This window comes from Numida meleagris, chromosome 1 (assembly GCF_002078875.1).
Source record: "Numida meleagris isolate 19003 breed g44 Domestic line chromosome 1, NumMel1.0, whole genome shotgun sequence".
Taxonomy (NCBI): Eukaryota; Metazoa; Chordata; class Aves; order Galliformes; family Numididae; genus Numida; species Numida meleagris.
In genome coordinates, this window is record NC_034409.1 from 179,484,549 (window position 1) to 179,508,157 (window position 23,609).

At 38.9% G+C, this 23,609-nt stretch overlaps 1 long non-coding RNA gene across 12 annotated transcripts in view; it reads left to right on the forward strand.

Annotated features, from left to right (window-relative positions):
• Positions 1-23,609, forward strand: part of LOC110389800 — a 119,990-nt gene that overhangs the window by 27,217 nt on the left and 69,164 nt on the right. For 5 of the 12 annotated variants that reach the window (XR_002433396.1, XR_002433393.1, XR_002433390.1 and 2 more), the window contains exon 5: positions 17,798-17,948. The exons of 3 other annotated variants lie outside the window; for them this stretch is intronic. This is a non-coding gene — a long non-coding RNA (uncharacterized LOC110389800). 4 more of the 12 variants (XR_002433389.1, XR_002433391.1, XR_002433401.1 and 1 more) reach the window with 4 other exon arrangements.

The following is a 23,609-nucleotide window of genomic DNA, read 5'->3' on the forward strand; positions in this document are numbered from 1 at the left end:
ACCACCCTTCTGCTGCCATCTGTCACATGGCAACAGAATGTAATGGAACACTGGTGGGAAGGTTCAACCTCTACTGCCATAACACCAGCATCTGTCTCTGATGTCATGGGTCAACATAATAAAATAGGAAGCATTAGTTTTGGAGCAGCCCTTATAAGAAAACACACAATAAGCAACAACATCACCTACAGTTTAAACACTGCTCTTCAAGTAAAATGAATACAGCAAATCAAAACAAAAAACAGGCAACAAAACTGGGGTAAATTTAGGGACGAACCCTTCTCTGTACAACAAACGAGATGGGTTTGGTAATTGAAAACAGTCAGACTGGAAGTGCCAGAAACTGAAGTGCACCAGAAGCACTGTCCCTTCTGAAAAATACCAGCATTTTTCTCAAGGTGTACGGAAACACCACCATGCAGGTTGGTTGACGGTTCCTTTAGAGATTTTTTTGCTTTGCAGGGTACATTCGCATGCACAGATGAATTGAAGTCTCAACGAGCCTAAGTAATTATGAGTTTTGCTGCCTGGCAAAAATGAGTAATTTTTCAGTACATCCTTGGTTGGAAAAAGAACAGTAGATAATCAAGGGTATGATTTCATGTTTAGCTGAAATGTGAAGGTTGGGAACCAGAAATTGTTTTGATACTGGGCGTTTTGTTAAGCCAGCTCTACGTTGAAGTTTTAATAATAGTATAACCATAATAATTGCATAGCAACAGCTAATGTGAACATAACACATATAATGGAGAGCTTTTGCATAGCCTTTAGAAATTAGATACTGAGAGTGGGATTTATCTCATGTAATTGTACAGTTCTAAAATGTACATATCTGTATTTGAGTTGGTCACCTTTATAATCTAAAAGAGAGAAGCAGGTGTTCACAGTTATGCATCTGACCTATTTTAAGTGTCTGCCGTGGTACAGTGTGAACTGTGTTCCAAAAGCCCATTGTTTTTTTTTTTTCCATTGAGAGTTTATGCCTCTATTCACTATAGACTGCCTTGAGTGTTTAGATGGGATGCAGATGTACATGCTGTAGGTATTTACATTTGGTCAAATGAAACCTGTCTGCATTGCACTGTTTTGTATTACTCCGAAATGCTCTGAAAATAGAATGTAAGAGGAGTATTTAAGACTTCATTCCTTGGAACAGTGCTCAAGGCAATATTTATAGTTACGATGCTGTCAATGTCCTGGTACAGAGAAAGTGAAGGACAGGCTGTGGAGAGCATTGCTTTGGTAAATCTGTTTTTTCTTATCTGGTGTTTCAGATTCTATTGTCACAGAATCCAAAATTCTTGTAATAATTTTAGACTATTGGTTAGAGATAAAACTCATAAAATAAGTTCATTTTTGTTCAAAGTAATCTCAAATTATTGCCCCTCATGTAAAATATTTTCAAAAGTGGAATGAAAAAAATTTCCACCTACTATTGCATATGGTGACAATACCTAGCTAAGTGATGCAGTTGACATGCTGGAGGAAAAGGATGCAAGACCTTGACAGGCTTGCCCTTGCAAACCTCATGAAGTTCAAAGCCATATGTAAGGTCATTCACCCGGGTTGAGGCAATGCCAAGCATGAATACAGGCTAGGAAGAGAATGGATTGAGAACAGCCCTAAGAAGGACTTGGGGATATTTGGTGAAAAACTCAGCATGAGCACACAGTGTGCACCTACAGCCCAGAAAGCTGATTGTATCATTGGCTGCATCAAAAGAAGTGTGACCAGTAGGGTGAGGGAGGTGATTGTCCCACTCTATTTTACTCTCACAAGACCCCATCTGGAATACTACGTCCTGCTCTGGGTCCCCAGCCCAAGAGAGACATGGACCTGCTGGAGTGAGTTCAGAGGAGGGCCACAAGGGTGTTCAGAGTGTTGAAGCACCTCTGCTGTGAGACAGTTTGAGACAGTTTGAGATAGAGGTTGTTTAGCCCGGGGAGGAGAAGGCTCCAGGGAGACCTTATTGTGGCCTTTCAGCACCTAAATGGGGTCTGGGGAGGGATTGTTTGTCAGGGAGTGTAACAGCAGGACAAGGGGTAATGGCTTTAATCTAAAAGAGGGTAGATTTAGAATAGATATTAGGAATAAATTCTTTATTATAGGGGTGGAGAAGCTCTGAAAAATGCCCAGAGAAGCTGGAGAGACCCCATCCCTGTAAGTGTTTAAGGCCAGACTGGATGGGGCACTGGGCAGCCTGATCTGGTGGAGGGTGTCTCTGTCTGTGGCAGGGGAGTAGGAACTAGATAGTCTTTAAGATCCCTTTCAACCCAAATCATTCTGTGATTCTATGATAATATGATTTTATGGCTCTATGATTCTATGATTGAAAATATATGCAAGAGTATAAAAGGCAAGATTGCTTTTTTCTAAGACACAGTCACAGAGACGTAGACAATGTCACCTCTTACAGAACATCTTGATGGAATATTTTGTTGTAATTGGCATAACAGAATTTGAATCTTTTTCTTTCTAACTCTGTAATCTCTACAGTGAAACTGGAGATCTGGGCAGAAAGTGCCGGTGTATGTCAGAGTTAAAGCCAAGTGGCAGTGGATCATCGATTCTCATATTTTCTCTTTTAATGCTGAAAATATTTCAAAAAATGTTCAATAACATATCCTAAAAATTTTTCAGACATGAAAAAACTGCATGGTTGTTGCCATTAAAGTCTTATTCTGGGAGGGTTAACCTAGGTGTTATGACTTACTATATGATTTAGCATGATCTGGTAGTCCTCTCTATTTTAACCTACTTCCAATGAGTTCTTCATTTGAACTGAGAAAAATGACCTTTGAGACTTTCTCATAACTTGATCAAACTACATGACCACTGCATTTCAGCTGAGATTTTATTCTCATATCTGTGTGTCACGGTATTATCTAAGGGTCTGCATCCATGACAAGGGGGACAGGCCCGAAAGAAAAAAACGAGAAAAGAGGAAGGAAAGAAAAAAAAAATTGCCGGCGAGTAGGGGCCAGCCCCCGGGCGGTCCGGTGGCTAAAGCGGCAGAGAAGCCGCGGAGCCACACCCTGGGAAAAACAAAGGGAAGAGGGGAAAAAAAGCAAGGGACTCGTAGGCGGACCTAACACAAAAAAGCAGCGGCACCAATCTGAGGAGGAACAACTAATTTTACTAAATATATCAAAATGAGGCTAGTAGAATTATAACAGAGAGTTTACAGGCTGAAAATCTTACACAGTAAACTGCAGGAGGACCACGTGCTTTCTCCGCCGGGCAGAAAGGAACAGACCCCGCGTCTCCCACGTGGCTTCACCCCTTCCCCTCCAATGCAAAGACCCCTGGGGAGTGCACCTCCTCCCCTCCCCCTCAGAGGGCCACACCAAAAAAGGTAGTTTGCAGTAACCAGGGAATTAACTCTTTAACTGCCCATACCTTACATGATGTAATGATGTGGAATACCGACAACAAAAATCACAAAACCATAACACTGTGATTTTACAGCACTCCGGAGGTGCAGCATACGATAACACATAACACATTTTGCCATCTGATATCAGCTTATCAAAGAGGTCAAAGATTAATGTGACTGAAGTAACTCATAGATGACACTTTCTCTGTTGATACACACGGCAGTATCATCAGCAACTAGAATATTTTGAAAAATGACACTACCCAGGTTAAGAATGTGCAGGCTTGAAGAATATGACATCTCCCACCCTGCTCAGTACCAGTGAAGCCTCATTTGGAGGTCAAAGTTAGCATTTTCCAAACTTACTGTTTGCAGTATTAGACATTTCAAGATTTTTTTTGTGGTGCTCTTCTGAGTTGGAGCTGATAAATGTTCACTGATACTTTGTGGATGCATTGAATCCATATTTGGAAAGTCTTTTATAGAACAGGTTATTAAATCCCTATATTTATAAACTATAAACAAACACAATCTTTTTCTGTTATTAGATTTACGTACACATAGTGGGAGGATAGCTCTAATTCAAATGTCAGTTATGATTTTTTTTGGATCAGAGGTAGGAAATAGCTATTGCCTCAAATATATTATTTTTGAATAATGTGATTTCAGAAGAGCTACAGATCAAACATTTAATGAGTAAAAATGAATAATAAACAGTTATACCAAAGCACTGAATTCATATTTTTTTTATATTGGAGGGCAGGTAGAGACAGGACAAGGGGAAATGGCTTTAAACTGGAAGAGGGCAGATTTAGTGTAGACGTTAGGAAGAAATTCTTTACTAGTGGTAAAGGGTGCTGTAACAGGTTTCCCAGCAAGGTTGTGAATACCCCCTCCCTGGAAGCATTCAAATCCAGGCTGGATGGGGCTGTGAGCAACCTGGTCTAGAGGGAGGTGTCCCTGCCTGTAGCAGGGAGGTTGGAACAAGATGATCTTAAAGGTCCCTTCCAACCCATACCATTCTATGATTCTATGATGATTCTATGATGATCCTTGATTCTAGTGTGTCCCTTTCAGCTAAGGATATTCCATGATTCCATGATTCTACAAATGGAAATTCTGCACATGGATTCAGTTCTATCAGTCTTAGTCTAAACATATGTGAAAACAAGATGCTTAACAACTTGAGCAAAATAAATTAAAAAAAACTCAGTTATTGTTAGTGATATAATTCGTCAGAGTGTAAGAACCATTCACCTGGGTTTGCCTTTATTATTTTGATCTTTGTGTACAACTCGTGGAAGTTCAAATCTCGTCTATCATCTGATGCCAGTATCCGTTGCAAGGAATGTCTTTAAATGCCACAAGAAACAGTGCATTAAGATCCTGAAGAGTGTTGGAACCATGGCAGAGCACCATTTAATAACAGTGACAATACAAATTTCTGAGAAGTAGCCTTGTTCAAGGATACATGATGATGCTGTAATTGAAAGAACACTCAGAAAGCAGATGTTCCTCTTGCCTTCAGTGCTCTCATACCCACAGTTCTCACACTCCAGCATTACAAGCTGTTCTCGATAGGAAGGCACTTTAGAATCTTGTTGAATCTGCCCTACTGTATAGCTGGGGCTGTGAATTATAAGATCAGAGAGATGACTCTGAACTAACAGGTCTAACAGGCTTGGGGAGGAGTGGATGGAAAGCTGCCTGACAGAAAGGGACCTTGGTGTGCTGATGGACAGTTGGCTGAATATGAGCCAGTAGTGTGCCCAGGTGGCCAAGAAGGCCAGTGGCATCCTGGCTTGTATCAGGAATGGTGTGGTAAGAAGGACTAGGAAAGTCATCCTGCCCCTGTGCTCGGCATCAGTGAGGCCCCACCTCGAGTACTGTGTCCAGTTTTGGGTGCCTCAATACAGAAAGGATATGGAGTTGCTGGAGCAGGTCCAAAGAAGGGCAACAAGGCTTGTAAAGGGCTTGGAGAATATGTCCTGCAAGAAGAGACTAAAGGAACTGGGACTGTTTAGTCTGGGGAAGAGGAGACTGAGACCTCAGAGAGAATCCTAGGACATCCCTTTATTAAATCATGTAAAATAAACCAGTAGAATAATATACTTCTTACACTTGAGTTCTTTATATGTCAAAAGAGCAGGTTTATTCTATGAAAGATGTTGAGCTTTTGAAGAGGGTTCAGAGGAGGGCCATGAAGATGATCAGACAGCTGGAGCACCTCTCCTTTGAAGACAAGCTGAAGGATCTGGGCTTGGTCAGCATGGAAAAGTGAAGGCTGCAAGGAGACTTCATTATTGCTTTCCAGTATTTAAAGGAAGCTTACACACAGGAAGGAAATCAACTTTTTACAAGGGTAGATAGTGATAGGACAAGGGGGGATGGTTTTAAACTAAAGGAGGAAAGATTTACGTTAGATGTCAGGGAGAAGTTTTTCCCAGAGAGGGTGGTGAGGTGCTGGAAAAGGTTGCCCAGAGAGGTTGTGGATGCCCTGTCCCTGGAGGTGTTTAAGGTCAGGTTGGATGGGGCCCTGAGCAGCCTGGTCTAGAACTTGATCTAGAGACTGGCAACCTTGCCTGTGGCAGAGGGGTTGGTACCTGATGATTCTTGAGGTCCCTTCCAACCCAAGAAAAAAAACAAACAAATGAAAACATCAAACTGATAAGCCAAACTGTCTACATAGTTCTGAATTATTCTGAACTATCATATAAATAATGTAGACCATGTGAGAAGAGGTTAGAATGTCCCTTACAAATGTGAACTCTATTTAAGTTTAGTCATACAGCAATAATAGCTGTAAACTCTATTATTGGTAAGAGTTGAAAGTCTTCCTATGTAAGGCAGTTCCACTAGACCTCAAATAAATTTCATAGAAACACTCTCCCATTTTTCATTTTTCACAGAGTAGAGCTGTATGCAACATTTTAACATCGGTCTCAGTATTAATGAGGGTAGAGATGAAATTAGTGTTCTGCATCTCTTCACTTCCATGTCACTGAAAGAGCTCGTATTCATTATAATCTTCTTATTCTTTTCAGAGTCTTTGTCTTCAAAGTTATTCTACTCTGTAAACATGACCTACATTCTTTACTCCAAAATGCAAGATTTTATTTAGGCTGTATTAATTTTTTCACTATTCATCTGAATACAACTGAGGAATGAAAACTAGTATTATTATGGAAGTTGGGAAAGATGGGATTAGGAAAGGAAAGTTGCAATTAAAATTGAGAAGAATTTTAGTCTGAAATTTATATTCATATTTGAGACACATAAGAAGCATTTATTGTGTCTTCTGACTACATTTTTGGAATAAGCAGAATGCTAGTATTGTTTCATATAATCCATACAGAGATGACTTCTCAGCTTATTCTTTTCACTCATTCTTCTCTATGAGAAAGTCAAACTTGGAATTGCAATGATAAAAACTGAATATCCTAACAGATCTCATAAAATTATCACTCTGTAAGTACAGTTTCCTTCTTGTGTTCACCACATTTAATATAACATCAACTAGTAAACTCTTTTTAAACATTTGAAGAAGTCAGCAGTTTACCTCAATCTCTCTCCAGTAAGTTCAACTCAATCAACCTCTGATCTAGATTTACAAGAACAACATGAATTCCCACAGCAGGTATTGTAATTTATGAAGCTTCAGCAGGATGTTTACTGTCTTGCTCTACTGAGATGCAATTGCTCTTCTGAATTTCAGACAAAGAGCCCCCAGTATTCAGCAGCTTGTGATACCTTTTCCTAGCAATGCAGATATTGGGGTGAATAGGATCTCACAGGTCAGTCAGTCCCACCTCTGATGTCTAGGCAACATTATTGTTCAGTGTCTTTCATTGCAGCTTTTTATCTTCAGTGGGCTACAGTGTCCACAGTAATATTGATAACAATGCATTAAATGTAAGAAAATTGGGGTTTGCAGAAACAATGCTATTGTGTTGTTTTTTGTTGGTGGTGGGTTGGGTTTTTTTATTATTTTTTCTTTTTCTAAGTGAGAAAGATCTAGAGAATATTTTCAGCAGCTGTGATTTTAAATTCTTTTTAGTAAATTAAAAAAAAAAAAATTACCAGAAGGACATTGTCATCTTTCCTCCAAAAAAAAACAAAAAAACAAAGTGACAGAAGAGTGGGGAATGGGAAAATAGATGTCCATGAGATTCAAGAAATCATGAAGAATACCTTCAGTAGCTGGATTTTTTTTTTTTTTTTTTTTTGTTATCTTCAGCTTGTTCCTGTCCATGCTTGGCAGAGAAACATGAGAACAAGAAATGGTCCAAATCATTTTTATATTAATATTTCAGCTCAGGTTTTGGATGGCTAAATACAGAACATTCAGGAGTTTCCTTTGCCTGTACACAATAATTCTGGAAAATTGTTGCATACAAATGTGTTGCAAAGGCGTGGGCAAAATAGAAAACAAGACTCTATCTCATTTAATTGTTGGAAGTTCTTAACCCCTCCTGGATTTCCCATTTCTCTTAAATATTAGTCCATGATCTTTTCATATAAGATGAACTACTCTAAAGTTCTCAAAGGAAAGCCCTGGGAAGAATTCTAACAAACTGATTCATCCAGAAAGACCACTGTGTCATACAGATATCAGGCAAATGCAGTAACCTTTCTGAGTTTTTTGCAAACTGGGAAGATACTACATAGTAAAAGAGTCCAACTGCCTTTGAGCTGTTAAACACATTTCTATGAGAAAGAAAGAATCAAAGAGAGTGTTAATGGCATTTATTAAAATGTCTGAATAATGGACAAATAGGGCTTCTTGCTCCTTTCAACTAATTCCATAGTGTTAAAAAGCTAGAGAAAATGCAAAGTGCCGGATGTGTTAGAAAAGCTATGCAGCAGTGGTAAACTATTGGCAGAGACAACCGAGAGAGAAAAGGGTCTCTTTATAAAAAGGAAGATGGGACAAAGAAAGATGAGAACAAAAGCTGCTTTTTAGACTGGTTAATTATTGTTCTTTTGGAAATGTTGAGATCTTAATTCTAAATATAACCCTAAGTATTCTACTGTGAGATAGTATTAATATGTGGTTTCAAATCGGTGCAAAGAAGCCCATGCTGTAACTAGCATCTTAAATACATCCTCCATCAGAATCAGTTTGAAATTCTGTTACTTGGAGAACCTGTAGATTTCAGATAGTATGACATTTTCTAATGAGGAGGAGGTGAAGAAGTCTATTGAAATATATTCTTGCAGCGAATTTGCATCTTAATGTTGTCTTTTTTGTTTGCTCATGTACTTTCAGTGTATTTTTTTGTAGCCATTCAGGAAAGCTTTCAAGAAGATTTTATTCCTGAACGAATATTCACAGCTGCAAAACCTCTCCACTTCTGCTAGAGCCCTTGTATATGTATTTAAATAATCAGTTCTTTTAAGTATTTCCTAGAAAATACTCTTTCCATACATTCATGCACTGATGACAAGATGAAAAAGAGAAATATAAAAAAACCTGGACATTTATCTGCTAAGTATTTACTTTTGTTGCCAGGAGAGTTTTCAAAAAGAGGTGTATAACATGAGAAGACTAGAGAAATAAATGTCTTTTGTAAAGTTCTCACTGGATGAAACTAGTCTTAGACCAAACAAGAAGAAGAGTGATATCATGTGCATGCTAAAACTGTCTAATATATCAAAAACCATGGACTGCAACACGAGGAGAGTCTTAGCTGTAAATACAAACTTGCAGGTTAGAGGTGAGAATTGGTATGGTGGAGAAGCTAAATGACTTCTCCTGCTCTGCAAAGCTGAGCTGACAGGAGATTCATGCTATCCTACTCAAGGAGTGTACGGAAATCAGCAAAACTGCTTTCCTGGTGATTGGCTAAAACTGATATCCACAAAAAAAGGTACTTACCCACTCAGGATCACATTTTCCACTGTGATCAAAGTCGTTGAGGAACCTCAAGGAAAAGAGAAGACAGATGTGAGAAGTGGTTGAGTATCTTTTGGACAACCTATTTGGAAAGCATTAACCTAGAAATATAATTCCAGGACAAGAGGTTGGCATGTATATGTCTTCTCTAATAAATAATTTTCAAGGAGTACAAAAATTTTCCATTCTTTTAAGCCTATGGGCTTTTCTGCTACTGACACACTCAATACTTTTGAGGAGTCCACGCTGCTCCTTCACCATCAGACATTCAGTGACACGAGCATTAGTCAATTTTGGTCATTTGACCAGATGCTCACCATTGTTTGTTTAGTTTATGCACAGCAAGATTGGCACACTTCTCTGAGTGCTTTCAGTTCTTCATCTTCATTGATATGATGAAATAGGTCATGTTAAATGGAGAAAAATTCAGAGGTGGTTTCAGTGGGCTGTGTAGGAATAACTGCAATAGGAGTTTACATCAGAGATTATGCCACTTGAAACAAAAACAGTGACAGATCTGGTCTAATTCACTGATAATTACCTGCAGGAATTATTCCTGCCAGGTTGGTTTGTTGATCTGCTGCCGATCCACGTAGTTACAATAGTAACAGTATGATCGTAGTAGTATGATTCATGGAGTTTTTGCATATTTCAGATTTCTTGTTATAATGGGAATAATATGATTTATTAGTCTCATGGAGTTGATGTGAGGTCTTTTCAATATCAGAAAAGTGCAATATAATTTCTATGTCTGAACCTCTCTTAACCTCCAAAGTATTACAATGATTAAATATTGATTCGTTTATAAAAAGATATGTTGTGGCATTTACAGCCAAGAGAGGGAGAGTGTTAATCCGTGGGAAGCAAGAAACTCACAACACACTGATGGGAAGCTGATGACTCAAAACACAGCTATATAGATCCTTTGAAATGCCATTATAGATCCTATGAAGAGCAAATGCATAGGCTTTAGGTGGATTATCAGTGATAGATGCAATAACAGCTATTCCACCTCGCTCGTTCTCCTGACATTTATATGATTTGATGAATGCATCTGAGCAGGCAGACTGGACCGCAAAGGAACAAAACCACACAGACACGGCAGTGCAGGTGCTCTGGAAGGTGGCTGTTGTCCTTACTATTATACAAGTGACACAACTAATTTGTTTTGGTAATGGAATGTAGAATGAGGATGAAGTCCCAGCTGTCTCTGTTCATCAGCTGGATGTTGCCCTAGGCCAGGGGCATGCTGTTGCTAATTTTAGTTTATTTTGCTGCTCAGCTCAGCTTGTGTTTGTGATTCACCTAGTCATTATGATTAGGAAGTTCAGTCATTTCTGTTTTGCAAACTCCACACATGGATCTTTGTAAAGTGTAAAAGACAAGGTGTAGATGAAAGCGGTTTCTAAATGGCATATGACTGCAATACTTCACTTGCAGGCATCTGTCTGCTTATAGGAAATCAGAACCCTCGATCTTAGTTTTCCTCTACATTGAATAATGAGTGTTAAACCATGGAGAAACAGTGAGTGTCAATGCTCTTAAGCTAAAAAAAGGTCAATTAAAATTTCATCTAACCTTGAATGCAGCTCAGGAATTCTTACAGTACCTTTTCCTAACCCAGTGCAGTATTGCTATGCCAAAATAAACCTGAAATATTAAGGGAAAAAGCTGGGACTAAGCACTTAAGGTTACATGCCTGAGAGTCTTGAAGGTATGCCTTCCTGCATCTGGTATTCCCTGCTGTGCAATGTCCTCCTGAAGTGCCACGTGAATGCACCTTTGCCCCTTCAGAAATGGAAGTGCCTTTTCCCTACCCTTCTCTGTGCTCTTCTGGAAGATGAAAGTTCCCCACCTGGGGAACATAAATTTCTTTCTGAACATAGTGAATTCCTTGGCCTAACCAAGGAGCCAAAGCTCTTTTCTGTTAAAGTTATTCTGCGTTGTGTACACTATTTAAAAGTGCTCCAGGAAGCGAAAAAGAACAACAATTTTATAAAACATACACTTTTTTCCATAGGTTTTATCTGTAAGTCAGCATATAAGTTCTGTAACATTTAGCTTTGTATATCTTTTTTCAGAAGTTTTTTTGCACTAACAACACAATCCTAAACTTACTAGAAAATGAAACAGAAAAAGAGCAGAACATGTTGGGTTTACAGTGCAAATGCTTCCTCAGCAGTTTAGTGGAGCACAAGGTAGGATATGGACCCACACTTCTCAAAACTGATGGAATATTGTGGCAAACAAAAGGTTGTGAGAAAGTAAAGATAAGGGCATCTGCTCATAGGAAACAATTGCATGGAAATCTTTCAAGATCCTTCGGGCTCCCTCTTGATGCTAAAAATGTGGATCCTGCAAAACACAGTAGAAATTTCTAGCTGAGCATATTTTACACTGTCTATCCCATGTTTGGTTTAGGAAATCTGTTCTCTGCCTATTTGTTGGGACTTGAAACATAGAAACTTATGACTTTACTAAACATAACTTCCAGAAAATGTTTTGTACATACCTTAGAATGAGATTATGCTTTGAACACAGATCCTTGAAATGATGTGTTTCACTGGTTAAAGATAATTAAAAAAAAGCTTTCCATTTTTAATTTTCTTTACTTCAGAATGATGAATATTATAAAAATAAATAAATAAAGCAGAAGGAAATAGACTTTTGAATTTTTGGACTTTCCCCATGTAAAAAAACTAATAGCAACAGTGTAAAAATATCCCTGCTTGGAGTACTGTATTCCAGCTCAGATGCCCTTCTGGAGATTACCTAGTTTATGGAAAAATGTAGAGGTCATCATTCATAATCTGAGACAGTAACCATTCCTTTTACAATGTTTTTATGTATTTATCTCATATTAAGCAAGAGTTCAAGCACAAGTCAGCAACAGGAACTGGCCTGTCCCTTATCTGCCTTTGTGGAGTCTTAATGACTTCTTACACGTTTAAGTTTGCTATGCAAAAACTGAAAATGAAAAAACTGAAAATTCAGGTATTTGCAAAGACTGTGAATTCTAAAGAGCACCTGAACTTACATCGTTGTCAGTGGGGAAATATTCATAAAGGAAAAAGGAATAAGAAATTTTTGAATATTACTCACCACACTGCTTGCAGAGGCATTGAGGGGGCATCCACAACCTCACTGGCCAACCTGTTCCAGTGTCTCACCACCCTCACAGTAAAGAATTTATTCCTAATATCTACTCTAAATCTACCTTCTTCCAGTTTAAAATTATTTCCCCTCCTCCTGCCACTACATGCCCATATAAAAAGTCCCTCCCCAGCTTTCCTGTAGGCCCCCTTCAGGTACTGGAAGGTCGCTAGAAGGTCTCCTCAGAGCCTTCTCTTCTCAAGGCTGAAGAGCCCCAGCTCTCTCAGCCTGTCCTTGTAGCAGAAGTGCTCCAGCCCTCTGATTATCTTCGTGGCCCTCCTCTGGACCCTTTCCAACAGCTCCATGTCATTCTTGTGTTGGGGGCCCCAGAACTGGACACAGTACTCCAGGTGGGGTCTCACGAGAGCAGAGTAGAGGGGCACAATCACCTCCCTCACTCTGCTGGTCACACTTCTCTTGATACAACCCAGGATACGATTGGCCTTCTGGGCTGCAAGCGCACATTGCTGGCTCATCTTGAATCTTTCATCAAACAACACACCCAAATCCTTCTCAGGGCTGCTCTCAAGGCATTCTCCGCCCAACCTGTATCTGTGCTTGAGATTGCCCCCGACCCAGGTGCAGAACCTTGCACTTGGAAATCATCAAAATCCAGAGTTTCTCTGGCATGATTGTCCTGCAGAAAAGACAAAGCTATAAGGGCTGTTTCCTGAACTTACACATACTGAACTCCTTCAGGGATTTGCAAGAAGTTTCACCACTAGGAGAAAACTCTAAAGAGAGCGGCAATTTGATCTTGAGAAGAGGATGTTTAAAAGTGACTGCCACAAGGGATGGCTTGTGGTCTCGTGTATCTGAGATACCAGAAATGTTATTTCTGGTAAGGTAACTCTGGATTTGAAGTGTCAGTTGCAAATACGAACTATGAAAAGAACATGAAACAGACAGGTTTGTTTCAAACCTATTCCTCATGGATGAAGTTGGTTTAATCCACAATGCAGAAAACTAACAGCCTTTTGGTAATCAGGAATGCAGGTCTGCACCCGCACAACCCTAGAGGAAGGCACTGGAATGGTTCCAAAGGGATTAAAGCAGTGGGTGTCGGGCATTTCACAGAATCATACAATGGTTTGGACTGGAAGGGACCTTAGAGATCATACAATTCCAACTCTCTTGCATGGATAGGGACATCTCCCATTAGATCAGCTTGCCCAGGACCCCATCCAGCCTGTCCTTGAACACTTCCAGGGATGGGGCATACTCAGCTTCTCTGAGCATCCTGTGCCAATGCCTCACCACTCTCTTAGTAAATACTTTCTTCCTAGTATCTTATCTAAATCTATTCTCTTTTACTTTAAAGCCATTACCCCGTATTCTATCAGTGCATTCCCTTTCCCATTTTCTTGTAAGCCCCCTTTACATACTGAAAGGCCACTGTTTGTAACTAATAGAGCTAGAACGTGGCCCTGTTCAAAACTATATAAATACATTGGAGTAGGTCCCAGTTTTCTATGTACATGTCAGTATTTGTGTAAAAATAATATTTTTGTTTAACTGATCTCCCCTCCCCTCCCCTCTCCTTCCCTCTCCTCCCATCTCCAGTCCTGTCTCCTCTTTGTATTCAGTTTTCTCTTTCCCTTTTTCTTCTTCCATCTCTTCTTTCAAAAAATGGAAACCCATCACATTAATCCTGCTAGTCTGCTAACTCATAAGACATTTGTTTGCAACAGCTTATCATCCCTCTGGCGTTTAATACATCCCAGTTTAGTGGGGATATCTTAAATAGCTCAAAATGTGCTCTTTTGTTTTTATTTGTAATATAGAATGTTTAAGGTAACTAGCTCAGATATAGACAACAGTAGAGATATTTAAAGTTGAATACAGTAAATCCTATGTACTGTGCTAGAACCTATACTTCCCGTTCACATAGACATCACTACAAATGCAGTCAAGTATTTTCTGACAGAACTCTATGGCTTTCACTTTACGTTCTTCAACTAAAAAGAAAATCCTTATTTCTCAAGAAGAGGACATAAAAATACAGACGTTATGCAATTCACATATTTGCTATCAGCCTTTTTGCTATTTTGCAATGGAAGATATAACAACCACCAATTTTGAAGCAAGAAGTACTTGGTGTCTTTTAAGGGTACAATACAAATGAAGTTGGTCATTACAAGCCTCAGTGATATTTCCACTTCTTTTTAGAGACAAAGAACGAGACAGTCACTTAAATACTAGAAATGATCGCAATACAGTTTCCCGAATTTAAGTGATTGTTCTTCTTGCAAAAGCTCCATATTTCAAAGTTTAATTACCAAATCATGTACATTTCTTTTTCCAAAAATAAGTCCAGAAGCATTTTCTCCTTATGTCACTGAATTATAAAGAAAAATATTTTTAGCAGAGAACTTCTCTTCAGTCCCATTGTATTGGTACATTACACTGAAAAGGAACAATGATTACAATGATTACCTTTTGATTATCTTATCTCATTCAAAACTCTGGAAGTTCGGATACAGCCTTGTAAAGTGTAAATAGAATATAAGCTGAATGAGATTTGTGAATATTACTTTGGGAAGGGTGGGCAGTAGTTCTGTCTCTCAGTTTGGTGACCTCATGTAATTGTTTCCTTGCCTTTTTGCACCCTTTCCTCAGACACTGTAGGCTGTAATTCTCTTTAAAGGCACCTGAGCTCCACTCAGCTGTACTCAGTTGCTGATATCTCATAGCTGGAGCAAAATACTGTATTTTGCACAGAAAGAGTGTTTCTAGTGACTGGAAGCCCAGAGTCTACAGTGCTTCCCCAGAGAAGAGCAGATGGCTTTGTGAAGAGAATAGCTCACCCTCAGTTATATGCAGCAGTACTATCTCTGGTCTACAAAACTTCTCTGTTACAGTTCTTGAAGAATGTAGAATAAACTGAGGAAGGATCACTGTTTGCTTCATCTCTTCTTATATTATTCCTCAAATATTTTTTGTCATTACTAAAAGTCTTGGCAAGGATATGCCTATGCTTCTCCTGAAAATAAATTGAAAGTCCTTATAAAAAAAGCTGAGAACTGTAGAAAATAGAGAAAAGGAAATTAAAGCAAATGAAGAAACAAACAAAAAAATCTCACACACAAAAGTAATTATGATTGACATTCCTAAAAGAAAATCAGAAAAAGAGAGTTAAAGGCTTTTGCGCAGGACCAAGGACCTTGTGGGTTTACTCTGTAATCGCTGGAGAGAACAGGTGGTGAGGGTCCTGTTTATGGTGAGACAATTGCCATAATTCAGAGCAGCCGACATTTTGCTTTTGCGTTCTCAAATGATGATACACTTGAAGTCAGCCTTTTTATTGGGAATCCAGTATTTCAGAAGGGATCAACATGGTCTTGCTGTCCCCAGAAGTCTTTCTGGTGAGTTTGAATATGTTGTCAGTACAGGGTCTTGCCTTTGAAATAAAAATGATGGCTTACACTTCTATGTGGCATTCCCTTTCTGGAGATAGAAAGTGCCTCACTAAATAAAGAACAGAAAGATTACCTTTTGAAAACTCTAGAGAAAAACATTTCTAGATAGGATGTATCTGATATATCAAATACCACACTTCAAAAGCAAATATTCAAAATAGAAAATGAGATCTCAAGAATGTGGACTGAGACTTTACGTGTTTGCAGTAATACTTTAGTAGGGGACTCACACAAAATGGGCACATAAGTAATTGAAAGCAATGAATTCTGTGTATCTGAGGTGCATGTCCTTCTTGTTGAGTCCTGCTAAGTATCAAGGTTTAGAGCTGCCGAGTTAAGTCACCCCTCGCTTCCATCATTTTGTGGTACCTACTGTACATGTAAATACCTATCAATCAGTGCTATAGTCCCAGACTACCTTTCTCTTTGTCTACGGAATTTAAGAATACAGACACCAAGAATACTATGAGTTCCTTTCTGCAAATCAAGGAATTAGTGCAGAAGTAAATAGTACAAAAAAAAAAATAACTAGTAATAGCTTTTCCTGCTGGCCAAGATCTCTGTGTTTGGAAAATGTTGACTGCATATAAGTGACACTGTGTTATGTAAGCTGGGCACATGGTTTTTGTAGGCAGTTTATTCTGTTACTATGATGGACCAACGGCAGGTCCTGCCTGATCAAACTTGTCACTTTTTATGATGGAGTAACTGCATCAGCAAACAAGGGAAGAGCCACTATTGTCATCCATTTTGTCTTCAGTAAGGCTTTCAATATGGTCCCCACAACATCCTTCTCTCCAAATTGGAAAGATATGGATTTGATGGGTGGACTGTTCAGTGGTTGAGGAACTGGTTATGAGATCGTACCCAGAGAGTGGAGGTCAATGGATCAATGTTGGTATGGAGATCAGTGACCATCAGGGGTCAGTACTGGGACCAGTGCTTTTTAATATCTTCATCAGTGCCATCAACAGTGGCATCAAGTTCACCCTCAGCATGTTTGTAGATGACACCAAGCTGTGTGATGTGGTCGATATGCCCAAACGATGGGATGCCATTCAGAGACCCAGGCAGTCTCGAGCAGTGGGCCTAGGAGAACTCATGAGGTTCAACAAATCAAAGTGCAAGGTCTTGCACCTGGGTCATGGCAACCTCTACTGTCAGGACAAGCTGGGGAATGTAAGGATAGAGCAGGGTCCAGCCAAAAAGGACCGAGGGTACTGGTGGATGGGAAGCTGGATATGAGCCAGTAATGTGCTCTCACAGCCCAGAAAGCCAACCATGTACAGGGCTGCATCAAAAGAAGCGTGGCCAGCAGGTCAAGGGAGGTGATCCTGCCCCTCTATCCTGTGCTGATGAGGCCTCACCTGGAGTACTGCATTCCGATGTGGTGTCCTCATAATAGGAGAGACATGGACCTGTTGGGGTGCACTGAGAGGGCCACAGAAATGAACCAGGGGATGGAACACCCCCCCACGAGGACAGGCTGAGAGAGCTGGGTCTGTTCAGCCTGGAGAAGAAAAGGTTCTGAGGTGAACTGTTAGCAGTCTTTCAGTATCTAAAGGGAAGCTACAGGAAAGAAGGGGACAGACTCTTAAGCAGGATCTGCTGTGATAAGACAAGGGGAAATGGTTTCAATCTCAAAGAGGGGAGGTTTAGATTGGATATAAGGAAAAAGTCTTTTACAGTGGAGATGATGAGGCACTGGTACAGGTTACTCAGAGATGTGGTGGAAGCCCCATCCTTGGAGACATACAATTTCAGGCTGGACAGGGCTCTAAGCAACCTGATTGAACTGTAGATGTCCCTGTTCATTGCAGGGGAGTTGGATTAGATGGCCCTTAAGGGTCCCTTCCAATTCAAATGATTATATGATTGTTTGAAAGTTCTTCAGGCTGCCGATTCAAGCAGTACTGTGAATACATTTGTTTTTGTTTGTTTGTTTGTTTTGAGCCCTCCACTCTCTATGCCCCACCCCACCTGTACTGTGTGGGAATACAAGAAAAACTATTCATAGCAGAAGCTGCGGAGCAAGATAAACAGCATGAGAACGCAAGGCTGAGATCCAACGACTTCTCTAGAAAGAAGAGAAAAGCAAAGTCAAGTAAGCTGCGTGATGGCCGCGTGATAACGACCGTGATTGGAGGAAGAGCGCGTGGCTAAGAATGACTCATGGCTCTGATTGGATAAATGCCTGCATGCACAGTTAAGGAGTGTTTGTGGAATGTTTTGTTGACATGTAAAGGCAAGTGGGAAAGTTAAGATTATACTTGTGAATGTGTATAAGGGATATTAGAACCCGTAATAAACTATTTGGATTGTTCACATCCGAGTCCGTGCCTCAGACACTCCAGTCTTGTACTTAAGGATACAATTACCAAGGTTGCAATGAAGTATGAAAGTTGTATTCTTTCTACATAAAGAAAGCATTTATTTCTTCTCTTTTTTCCCTTCTCTTTTTTTCTTCTCTCATATTTTTTTCTTCTCTTGTATTTTTCTATGTAGGTTACAGATGATTTGCACCAAAGCACGTGCAGGAAGTATTAACAACAGCAGTTTCCATGCACTGTATGCTTTTTTTCCAAACAAGATTCAAAGTGAGCAGTTAGATATAAGTAGGTGCAGAAACAATTTTTTCCTGTGCTCTTTTCCTATTATTCTAGAGTTATACAAGCATAAGTTGATTGCTACAATTCTGAATAAACACCACTGCCTAGAAATGTGTGAAGAGAGCTGAAGGAAAGTGACTTTCATTTCCTAAGCACAGAAGATAAAGCAGAACTGTTTCATTAACAGTTCTCTGAAAGAACTGGTGCCTGATTTCAGAGGAACTGGATGTCTGCTCACTGTTCATGGAAATGATGTTTTTAGGCTTGTAACATATGAAGCATTTGACTGCAGTTGTCCCCTCCCCCTGGCTGCTTTGCTTTGCCATAAATTTTTTTCCTGAGACCATTTAAATACTAGCTGCTTGAGCAACAACTTTTCAAGAGTTTGACTGAGATAAGGTGGAGAGACATACTAAAGGGTTTCTTGTGATGGGCAAGAATTTTGCAATCACTAAGGCTTCTATCATTCAGGCTTCTATCTTCATTTCTAATCTATCATATCTACCATTTCTAATCATTCAGGCTTTTATCTTCAGACTTGGAAGGGGAGAAGGAGGAGGAAAAGGACAAGATGAAAATCCTGAAGTTGAGAATATAAGGTCACAAAGGCAATGAACCTAAAGAAAAGTGCTCTGCAGTGCATCCCAAGGTGTACTCTGAAATGCCATGATATGTTGAAATATGTTTTTGGTACACAATGTCTTGTAATCAGCACATGAAAGAGTCGTTGATTTAAGAGAAAGGAAGCATCACAGAACTTTTTACTTCCTTTCTTCTGCCTCTTTCTTCATTACATCAAAGCTTCTTTGTCAAAGTCAAGATATGTCATGTTGAGAATGTTCAAAATAGTTTTTTCTCTCTGACAGTTTTACACTGGTGTCATTTCATTTAGTAACAGTGATTCTGTCTCATGAATAAAGGGTCCATTCTCTGCTCTATAATGGGAAATGTGTTTCCACTGTTTGTATCTCTTAAGGATTTATGGGCAATGAATGAAATGGTGATATAGGCTAGGTCACAGTGCCAGCCCTACTATTGCATCCAGTTCAGAGATACTCAGTCCTCTTCCATCATATACATCCTCCCTAAGTATGATGAAAAGAAGCTGGGTGATTACTGCAAATCATCTACCTTAAAGAACATGGAGATGAGGGCTATTTTCACTGCACTTTCTGGATCTTTCCCTAGAACAAAGTAATATTTTTAATGTTACAGTGAAATATTTTAAATGTAAATAAAATTATTATCATTTTTACATAACAGAAATATTTTACTGTAAGAGATACCATAATCAATATAAACAGTGACATTGGAATAGCTTTTGCAGTAATGAAGAAGAGTAACTAGCCACACTGATCCTGTGGCTTGGTATTTGGAGAGCCAGAGGTTATAAAACTGAGCAAAATAGTATTTCAGAGAAATGGAGACATCTGGTAAAACAGCAGAGTATAATTGCCCTATCATCATTTATTGCAATTCACCTAAGCACAGTCGAGGGATTGCAGAGGAAGATAGCTCAATATAAACTCATTTCTATTGACATAGTCAAGTATCCTCTTTCCCTGGTTTAATGCCCAAACAGCTGAGCTTAGCAGAGGACACTATGCAGAGTCTGGACTGATTAAATTCTTCCCATACAATGTAGAGCTGCTGCCATTTTCTATTAATGACAATTTTAAGATCCCAAGAAAAACAAAACATTTGGATCAGTCAGATTTTGAAAAAGAAACTCAAGCAGAAGAATCTCTCAGATCATAAAAGTTAAATATTGATATATTAATTCATCTGAGATAATGAGGTGAAATTGAGGCTCTGTAAAGGGATGGTCATCATGTTTATACATAAACCATAGGCCCATGTTGCAAGGTTCTGAGATCATCCACTAAGGTTATATCTCCTTTTTCGTTTATACTGTTTTCCACTGGTTTTCTTGCCATCTTAATTAGCATTTTTTCTCAGATGCATTTGTTAATTTGGGATATCTACATCTTTATTAACTAGTTGATTCGTAGTGAAGGAGTTACTGAAATACCACTGATGTGCATTCCTGTTCAGAGAAGTTAGTGGAGTGCTTTACTTTTATTTATTGAAAACACACTACATTCAAGTATATTAATTTTCACAAACTACTAAGCAGAACCACATTGAAAGTGTAATGCATTTAAAATACCTAACATACAGTATTTACAAACCTTACTTCCATTCTGAAAATATGAGCAAATGCAAAAGTTCTTTACCTTATACTGTACACTTCCTTACATATTTGCTAGCTCCTATACTAAGTTCAGCAAAAGCAAGCAATCTCTGTCATATAAAAATGAGCAATGCAACAGTATGAAGCAAGTTTATGAGAACCTTTGCTAAATGCCACAAAAAATATTGTGATGTGACACACTACAGGCTTTTCCCTTGCTTCCCAAGGACTCTTCACAGTCTGAGATATGGTTCTATTAAATTCAAGATGTAATTATTTATTGTCATTTCTTCCATTTCATTTATTCTTTGTCTAGCTCATCTGTTGTAAATTTCACAAAATATTTTTGAACTCCTATTAGTGGGTGAGTATAGTGGGGATGTAGGGAGTGTATCGAAGCTGTTGAATGAGCATCAGGTAGAAGTGCTGACAATTTTAAAAAAGAAGATAACACCCACCTTTCTCTGCATTTTTGCTATTCTGCTTTTTATTGTGGATGAATAATTTAGTATATCTTCCTAGATTCTCCTTAAAACTTTAATTGAAATGCCAGACATTTTCTGACCTCCTTCACTTTTTCACAGACGTATCACAGAATTAGAGTCTCTAGACGTCTTTTGTGTGTATTGTTTGTTAGACTGCTCTGCTTCATGTCTGTACCCAGGACCAATGAGACCAGCAATAATCTCAATAGGAGAAGAGAGCAAACAGGAAAAAAAATGTGCCGGCAAAAAAACCCACAACCCACAAACCAAGAAAAAATGCCAACAAAAGAATACAGGGAAAAAATAAGGAAATATCTTAATTATATTGAACTTAAACTGTTAGGATATTGTGTTTTCAGGATAGTGAAAAAATGAAAAATACAAAAACAAAAGAATTCTTCTGTTAAAAACAGAAAAAAAGTTTGTTTTTTATGAAATAGTAAATATTAAGAAAATTTTTAAAGACTAAGATAAAGTGTAGAAACACGCACATACACACATCAGTGTGTATGTAATGTATGTATGTAATGTGTGTATGTAATGTATGTATGTACATACTGTGTATGTAATAAAGAGGAGAGGATACCTTTAGGATCACAAGTATTTTAGTTTAAGAACTGTTTGGCTTTGGTCTTCTGAATGTACTTTAGATGTAATTTAGTGGGTTAGTAATTACATTATCAGCACATTACCTATAACAATGTTCTAGAGTATTACTGTTACTTTCTTTCTCTGTCTTCCAGGCATTCAATATATTTATTTTTTAGAGAATGGTAACAAGTGTAAGAAATAGTTTGATGCATACACCACAGATGCCTTTTCTTTAAACTATTACCTTTGGAAAATTGTAATGATGTATGCACAGTTCATGCTTAAGCTGATTGGGAAACCTCCACCTCTCCCCAGTCTTGGTACTGTGATTTTTTTGGCAACCCGATTTGTTCGTTTGTTTGTAGAGATGGAATTTTCAGCCACTCTAAAATTGAAAATCATTCTTAGTTACAAAGAACAAAACAGAGAGCTTGCCTTCAAGGCTGTATGATTGAAATCAATACATTATAGTTATAATGAATACGTTCTCAAGATCTAGTCAATGCATCTTCACTAAAATAAAGAGGTCACCTCATATAGCTTCCTTCCTGTGACCCAAATAAAATGAATACATTGCTGTAATGTCCCCACTTGCAAATGCCAAATGGTGCTTGGTTGTAAAGAATTGTTGGATTAGTTATTACAGCCAGTGGTGTCAGTGGTAGATACAATTAGATCCTTTGAATTTCCTGACATAGGCAAAATATAGAATATTTTTCAATCAGTTTCTACTACCATTTTCTTTTGAATGAAACTAAGAAAAAATAATTAAGTTTATCGTTGTTGTGGTTTAATCCATTAGCAAGTTCACCACCGCAGCCATTTGTCCACTCTCCCCTCAGTGGGATAGGAGACATATATAAAATAAGCAACGGACAATGCAAGTGCTCATGACCCCAAGGACTTCAGGGGAATGAGGGGTTGTTATCTGTCCATCTCAGATCCTCTCTGCTGCTTACTCATCTTCATGCTTTTCCTCACTCTCTCCATCGCCACAGTTGCTTCAGGAAGTACTCACCTACTCCACAGGCTGCAGTGGGGGTATTTCTTTCAATGTGGTCTCTCCATGGACTGCAGAGGGCTTTCCAGTAATAAAGAGAAGATAGAAACTGGAGGGAGACCAGTTTTTCACACAGTCTGATAGTGATAGACAAAGGGGAATGATTTTAAACTAAAAGGGGGGAGATTTAGAGTACAGGAAATTCTTTACTCAGAGGGCCATGAGGCACTGGCACAGGCTGCTCTGAGAAGTTGTGGATGTCCCTTTCCTGGAGATGCTCAAGGCCAGGTTGGATGGGGCCCTGGGCAGCCTGAGCTGGTGGGTGGCAGTCAGCCCATGGCAGGGGTTGGAACTGGGTGGTCTTTAAGATCCCCTCCAACAGAAGCTATTCTATGATTCTGTGATTCTATGAAAGATCTCCCTAAAGCTGTAGAAGTTTTTCCAATATAAGATTCACCTACTTTGTTTGCTAATCATCTTCACTATTAAAAACATACTCTATTTTCAGCTTGGACTTTATTGAGTTCTATTCCAGTTTATAGCAATTGTTTTCTTCTCTGCTTTGTCCTCACATTCTCTAAGCACTTTAATGTGCTTGAGTTTATAAATCCTAGGATTACATTTACCCATTTTACCACTGCATTACGCTGTACATAATAACTCCCTTTTCTGAGTTATTTTCCAGACGACATTCCTCCATTTGGTTGTTAGGGCCCACATTCTTTGTTGCAATTGTATTAAAACACTTTTTATAGGAATGTGTCCAGTGAGCCAAATGACACAGGCTGTGCTCAGTGATTGCCTCTCCTTGTTTATGTCTCTGTCAGTGCTTTCATCGTTCACCGTTCACAGATTTGTATGGTGCTTGTTTTATATTTAGGTCCAC